The following is an 8,338-nucleotide window of genomic DNA, read 5'->3' as shown; positions in this document are numbered from 1 at the left end:
CCAGACTACAAAAGAATGTCTAATCTATCTGTTGGAGGACCCACTTTTTCAGTCTCATTGGTCAATTACCTGGTGATAGAACCACTCCCAGGAAGACATGTTCACCTTAAGTTATGCTAAATAGATGGGCAGAATACCTGGTTTGTTAATAAGGTAGTGAATACTTCTTGCCTGGAACTAGTTCAGATCTCTGCAGAACTTCCAGACCAGACAGTCATGTAGGTCTCCATAAGTCTGTCCACTTTCCTGAACTCTTCAGGAAAGCGTAATCTCTCTTTTTCTTCTTCATGCCTTTCTTTCTAAACATGCTTTCTCTAAGGCTCTGGGCTGCCCCTAGCATCTTGTGTTTCTTCACTTTTTCTCTAAAGCTTCCTTCTCCCAGCCATGTGGCTTCGAGTCAGCCACAGGGTGTCTGACTTCCATGCGGCTCTAAACCTGCATGGCTCCATGGCTTTCTTTTCTTCTTCCCACTATTCACCTCCTCAAGGCAGCTGCCAAGATTACCAGCTCTCCTGTCCTGAGGATTTTTTTCTTTAAGATTCTAATAAAATTGTAAAGTCTCCCGTTTGGCTCCATTCTTAAATTCTTTTATGAATGAGAACCCTCTAGGAGACACCTTTTCTCCCCATTTCAGTTTCTTCTTTTTGTCTTCTTTCTTTCTCTTCCTCTCTCTCCCTTCTTCTTGTTCTCTCTTACATTCTACCTGTCACTATAGCTCTCAGTATAAGTGCCTCAGTTATATATTTTGGTTTGCTTTTGTAGACCCTAAATATTGGTGTTAGAGGTTGGGGGAATCCTTCAAGAAATGTTTGTGAACAATTCTGCTGAAATGAAATGCATGATTTTTTGAAGTGGGCAAGCATATTGCAGTAGTCTTTATTCTCCAGAAGACTTAGAAAATGTTTGCTATTCTTCCTTTTAATGTTTCAAGTCTAGTCTAAGAGATAGGAAAAACAGCTTATTGATCAGTTGTTAGTGAATATTCATCACAGGCTGACCCTACCAAGCAGAATGATTAAAACCCTGCTGTTTCTTTTGGCTTTGATTCCTTTGTTTAGAACCATTGGTTTTCTTCCTGAAAGAAATTTCCAGAATTTAGGGGGAGGAGATTTACATTTTGGACTTTCCTGTTATTCACGATGTGGCAGTGTGGCATCTTGAATGGATTATTAGCAACAGATCCATTTGTTTTCACACTGTGGCCATTCATTGATACACAATCCCATGGCTGGTAGGCCCTTAACATTATGTGAATGATCTGTATTGCTCCCAAGAAATGTAAAACTTAATTTCATAAAAGAACTTCTGGCAAAGAGGGAAAGAAATATTTCTTTTGTATTGCCACAGCCTCAAAGCAGATGCTTATCTGTACCTGGGTGGGGGGACCTGCCAGCTGCCCAGGAATAAGCAAGGAAACTGCCTTATATCCTGCACCTTGAGGCCATCTTTCTCTTATTTTTGTTTTCCAGGCAAAAGCCTTTCTCTGGCCCTGTAAAACTCACTTAGCAGGCCAAAGCTATAAGCTAGTAATATGGGACAGTTAGCACCCTTGTGGACAACCTTCCCCTCCATAGGAATAGCTTGTTCTTCCAGGGGCAACTCTCAGACTGTTCCTCTTGGTTTCTTAAAGTACCTCACTAGATCAAGCCCCACACCCCCTGGCCCCCTGCCCCACATACCCTATTGTCCAACGAGTTCTTTACTCTTTTAATAAATGCTTTCTTTAACGACCTTTCTCTTCTGTCTGCTTTATTATTCTCATCAAAATCTTGGTCTCAGAGTCAACTCTCAGAAGAGCCTTGGTCAGACACTAATGACAATCTAATCAAAATCTCCCTGTAGAGCTTTACCAAGATTAGCTCAGATATGGCTATACAAATTCCAGTCCAACTTTGTTGAATTCTAATATCACTGCTAAAGAACAATTCAAATGGAACACCAATGATTTGGTTATAGAAGTTCAACCTAAGAACCAGGACATGATTTTGTGTATGAGAGAATGAGACTCTCCTTGGTTACATCTGCTCTTAGTTCCTGGCAAGTTTCCACAATATAACCCAAGCAGATTGAAACAAAATCTAAATACCTTTGTGCTTTTCTTCTGTAGAAAGCATCAAATTAATTCAGTTCACTCTCACCAAGACTTCATAGGCAAAAACATCATTTTGATTTGCCTGCCAAGGAGGGAGAAAACTATAACTTTCATTATGGCCTAAAGGGATATTCTACACAAGGACAATATTCAGAAGGAAAGTGGGGATGTCTATCCAGATTTTCCAAATAAATTAAACTTTGATTCAATGATTTTATGTGAAACTTAATGCATTTCAATAATCAAACTGTCTCAATTATAAATTCCCCTTAACATTAAGGCTCACTTTTTCATAACCTGCCTGATAGCTTTGACATTGGCAAAAGGTTTTTAAAGAGAAATGCTGTTCTGAATCTGGTGATTCATTGGAACATCATTCTAAGAATTGGTTCTTTCAAAATTGAGTCTTTCAAGGAAATACATGTTTTTCAAAATAATTGTCCTTGGATCACTAAACCCAGCCTGGCATGTAACATCCTCCTCACCACAAGCTAGAGACGTTAATGTTGTGGAAGAAACTGGTGGCAGTGGTAAAATTAATAGGGTCCTACTTAAGAAATAACCAGGCATTTCTCTTGCTTTATGAGGCAATCATTTTACTCCTGAGTGAATAAAGACTGGTGGCAGGGGGGGGCATTGAACTACTGCCAAAGGCATAACCTATACTGCATCAAATAGTGTGTCATGGCATTCTCTCAGTTGCCTCCTGGAGGTCATACAGCTGCTTATTGGGAAGCTTTTCTGATAACTTTTTCTCTGAAAAGAAGCTACCTTAAACAAATAGCAACCTAGCACTGCAAAGATGTGCTGCTCTTTCTTCCAGAAATGACTCATGTAGCTGGAACTTCCAAGCTTCCAAATCCATTTCCTTCATGATTACCACGCTGTATCACTGCTTCTCATGTAATCAACACAAGCACCATTTAAGCTTATTTGACCATTGTCCGTAGGCATCAACTAAGGAAATAAAATTTCCTTAGATTGAAGGAGATTCAGGATTCTTGGTCTGAAATGGGGAAAGCCTCCATTAAAAGGAAACAGGGAATTGAGTGATGGCTTAGCAGTTAAGAGTGTTAAGAGTACATACTGCTCTTTCAGAGGGCCTCAGTTCTGATCCCAGCACCCACATCAGTTGGAACATAACTAGTGATACTCTACCCCCAGGGATCTGATGCCCTCTTCTGGCATCCAAGGTAACCAACACACATGTGGCATATACTTACACAGACACGTACATAAAAAGAACAATAAAAATTAAATCTTAAAAAAAGGAGGTTGTCAGCCTTAGCCTTTAACGTCTATGCTATCCCTTGATCAAAACACCTTATATGCATGTATGAAATTCTCAATAAGTTTTTTTAAAAGTTAAAAAAAAAAAAAAAAAAAGGAGGACTGGGGATGTAGCTTTGTTGTTAAGAGTGCTTAGCTATGTAGGAAATCCTGGGTTTGATCACCAGCATTTCATAAAATTATCTGTGAAGTACATACCTGTAAATCCAACAGGGAGGTAAATGATCATAAATTCAAGGTAATCCTCCAGTACATAGTAAGTTCAAGGCCAGCCTGAGCTATAAGAGCCCTGTCTCTAAAAGAAAATAAAAAGAAGGGGATTGCTGCATGTGTATTTTGTGCTTTTCAAAATGAATAGCCACTAAAAAGAAACCTTTTCAAAGACACAGACTCAAGTGTATTAACAGATACATGTTCTATCCAAATGCAAGTCCTAAGAGAATCCTTCTGGAATGATCAGTTATGAGATGTATTTCTACTTACCTGGTCTAAAACAGTTGAGTTGACCACATAAAAATATACTCATAAAACATGCACAAGCCTTACAAAATATATACCAAAGTAATACAAATCACTCACTTGTTTTGTAATTTAAGTTGTTGACTATGACTTAAGGAAGACAGGCTTCAGTTTCTGAGCTGGCAGTCAATTGCATCACTAAAGGGAGTCTACCTTAAATGTATGTAGCCCATCAGGTTGAGAGTAAAGGAATCAACTCATTTGAACTGGCCTATACCTGAGAATAAAATAAATGCTAACATTTTTCAGTATGTGTTAATTTTGCCCACAAGGATATTCCACGGGTAATCATGAGTTTCTAATTATAGTGCTGTGCTTTGAATCTGCTGATTGACATGGATTTAAAACCTTATCATCGTTTTAACTCATTTGCCCTGTTTAATAGGTTGGGGGTTGATATTATTATCCTCCTACGTGTCTAAATACTTAGTGCAGCTGAAAGGTTAAGCAACTTTGCCACCAACACAGAAGAAACTCTTAGGCTTCATTCAAGCACTTTCTCCTTCTGCTTCCAAGACTCTCTCTAATGCTGCTCTCAATCCTGAAGCAAGAAGGGTCTGGATCTAAGACTACCCTAGTATACTGAGTAAGGATCCTGCGACCCACAAAGGATGCAGCCAGGAATAGAGGCAGTTCCAGCCTTTCTCCTTTAATAGCACTCCTGTTTTGTGGTAGGAGAGTATACTGCGGAAACCCAGCCCTATTCCTCCCTCCTTAATGAAACAGCAACCACTGTTCTTTCAAATAGAGTTGGTTCCTGGCTTCCCAACTCATTATACAGCCTTTGCTTTCTCTTATTTTAAACTGTACTGTGTCCTGCTCCTAAAGCTTCCTATGTTCTGTTCCTTAAATGGGTTCTGAGAGTTCATGAAACTGACATGCTGAAAATGAGGTAGGAGAGGTTGGTTTACTGATGGGACATTATTTTCTTTTTCATGTGGGAAAGGAAGCATTTAAAAGAAAAGAATGATGGTTAATTTTACCATCACTTCTCAAGGTCTACTGGAACTAAAACTTGGTTAGTGATTGCTGTGAAGATATTTTGCTTTGGTTTTTTTTTGAGGCAGGGTCTTCCTGAGGCCCACTTGGCCAAGATCTCTCTACATAGACCAGGCTGACCTCAATCTCATAGAGATCCACCTGCCTCTGCCTCTGAGTTCTGAGATTAAGGGCGAGTGCTACTGTGAAGCTATTTTGAAGATGTAATTAAGCTCAGTCATCATCTAACTTTCGGCAGAGTAGTTGTCTCTTGATAAGTTGGATGGGCCTTGCCTAACCAGACAAAGGCCTGGAGAGCAAAGCCTGAGGTTTCCTAGGATAAAAGGAAGCTGCCTGAGGGCTGGAACTTAGAAATCCTACTTGAGTTTCCAGCCTCAGGCCTGCCCTGCAGATATTGCAGACTCAAGACTGTAGGGTTGGCTGGGATTTATCAAAGTTTCTAGTCTACCAGCTTACCTGCAAATTTCAAACTCCTCCACAATTATTTGACCCAACTCTTAAAATAAATCTCTCATGTGTTGCACGTGTATGTAAAAATCCTATAGATCCTTTTTCCCTAAAGAGCTCTGACTACAGAAGGCAGCTCACATCGCTGTACCCTGTTTCCAGAACCGTGCTAAGCAAGTTACACAGATTCACTCATTAGGGGTAAATGTCCCCTAACAAAGCACACAAAAGAGTCTAATACATATATTTTCAGTTGTCACTCACGATGGACTGCTCCAAATGTCTGTCTGAGTCACCTCCCATCCTTCCTTTCTAAAAGCTACAGGACCTAGCAACCAATCATAAACGCTATTGCCCCAGGGGAAGAGTCTACCGCAGCAGGCAAGTGAGTAAATGCAAGCCCACAAGATTTTGAGGTCTACTATAAAAATGAAAAAGAAATTCTCTGATAGTGTTCTATAAAGCATAATATTCAAGAATGAAACATAAAAAGTAAACACTCTGTACTGATAAATATTTAAAAAGATAAAAAACTGCTGCACCGATTCCTTTTTAAGATATGTAATTTCACACTTTCTACACACAGGGAAAAATGAGAATAATGTAAAATGTTATATCGAAAAAGGAGGCACTTCGTTATTTATACGTTCTCTGATGTCGATTCCCATAATTTTCAAGGGAAGAATGAATCCCAATGCCTAGTTAGAGAGAAAGCTGCAGAGGTAGAGTGGTCTGCAGCCATTAAATGTTTGCTTGAAGCATAAGTCACATTTTATTTTATTCCAGGGAGAACAGAGCCTGGCTAAAAGATGCAGATGAAAAATTTAAAATCAACAGCATAATTGAAATACCCTTTGGTGTGTTTTCACCAAAGAAGTACAGATATATTTTCCCTTCTGATGAGCCTAACATAAGCTATTGGAACCCCCGGGCAGTGTCAACGTGGTGTTTCTTCTTCAGTAGGTACCGAGCAACAGACACCACAGTATCAATAACCGTAGCAAAAGGAATGATGGAAATATTGATAACTATGCAAATACCCCCCTTTCACTGAAGGGTGGTCTGGGCACTGTATTTGATTTCTTTTAAACTTTTCTATAAATGAATAAAATATAAGTTCAAATTACAAAATAAGGAAAGCACATTAAAATGCAGAAAGAAAATATAACAAAATTAAGAGGAAAGTTTCAATTTTGCTCATAAACAGAGCAATGTGAATTAAAACAAGATTTCCTTTATATGGTGTTTGTTGCTGAATATGTCCAATGTGAGTGAGCGTGGAGAGAAGAAACTGTTCACCTTCACTGAGAAAAGATCCACCCACCCCCAGGCCAGTTTGGCAACTGGGATGAAAGTGTCATGTGCTTTTAGTTGCCTAGATCCCTTTTCTTCAAACTAATCCTCAGGGGTGATAAATGTGTGCAAATACTTTGTATTTATCCTAGTTTTTATAGAAATGGAAGTATAAATATAATTTAAATGCACTAAATGAGTATTCAGTCAAATTATACTATTGCATTCAAATGATAGAATATTGTTCCAGGCAAACAAACAACATGCTTTAACAAAAACATTTACCGATGAAGAAAATATCAAAATATCCTGAGTGAAGAAACAAAAGCATGTGTTACTTATTATTCTGATGAACGTGTCTTTGCACAGGAGAACTAACTTTCCCTGGATCCCTATTTTATTATCTTCGAAACAAGAAAACTGAACAAAGTGATGGGTGAAATCTTAATTCCAATCCCCAATTCCTAGGTTTTTAATTACAATAATTCCAATTCCAATCCCCAGTTCTTAGGTTTTGTGTGTGACCTGGAAAGATTCCTCTATATTTAAGAGGTTCTCCCACCTTCACCTCTCAGTCAGATGTTATCCCATCAATAGGTGTGCCTAGCTATAATCATGGGAGTCAGTGTGAACAGGGGGAATAGGGACCACCACCCTCTGACTACACTGTGAAAACAAATTTAAGCTTCTCTTCAAAATATTTGGCACCACTTCACAGTGCTAACATTGCCATTTAATCTTAGATGTGAGTCAACCATGCCAACATACAAATAACTTTAAAATGCTGGTTCCAGGATTTTCCAGAAATACAGATCCAGGAAGAGATAAATAGCACCTATGTAGGTAGGTAGATGGATAGGTGAGAGAAAGTAGATAGATAGATGATAGATAGATAGATAGATAGATAGATAGATGATAGAAGATAGTAGATAGATAGATAGATAGATAGATAGATAGATAGGTAGATGATAGATAATGAATACACATATACATGTATAATAGGGGGAGGAGGAAGGAAGGAGGGAAGAAGAGAAAAAAGAATAAGAAAAATAAGTTTGAAATGAAGGAAGAAGAAATTGGGAGAGAAGGAATTGGCTTCTGCCTGAGGCAACTGGATAGTTCAAAGTCTATTGACCACATCCACAGGCTGAAAACTCCACAGCAGGAACTAATACTTGAGTTTTGAGGCAGTTTCCTCTTCCAGGTGTTGTACCTCATCCACTGGACCCCAAAAAGACCACCGAGGACCCAACACACCAAAATGCAAAAGCAAAGTTTTATGGTTTATTCGGGCTTAAGCTCGGGATCTCAGACCTCACCAACTCAACGGATCCCTGCTGAGAGGCCAGAGTAAGGGAGAGTGGAGCCTTTTATAGGTTTTAGACAAAGAGAGGAGGGGGATACCGAAGATACATTTTGGTTGGTTCAAGGAGCCCGTGCACGCCAACATAATTTTAAACTGATTGGATGTGTAAGATGCGGCCCTGAAAGTTTCTTATTGGTAGGTGCTATTCTCAAGGCTGTGGAATGTGCTGACTGTTATCTGTGGGGCCAGGAGTCTCCGTTTTTACCTTATAGGGCAGTTTTCATGACCAGGCTTGCTTAATCTATAGTTTCCTGGAAGGGGGGTGGGGAATAGCAGGCAGAGGTCAGGGCATGCCAGGGCATGTCTAGGCATGTCTAAAGCAGCAGCCAAGC

The sequence above is a fragment of the Nannospalax galili genome, unplaced genomic scaffold (genome assembly GCF_000622305.1).
Source record: "Nannospalax galili isolate Female #2095 unplaced genomic scaffold, S.galili_v1.0 scaffold386, whole genome shotgun sequence".
Classification (NCBI taxonomy): domain Eukaryota; kingdom Metazoa; phylum Chordata; class Mammalia; order Rodentia; family Spalacidae; genus Nannospalax; species Nannospalax galili.
Note: the sequence above shows the minus strand (reverse complement) of the source record.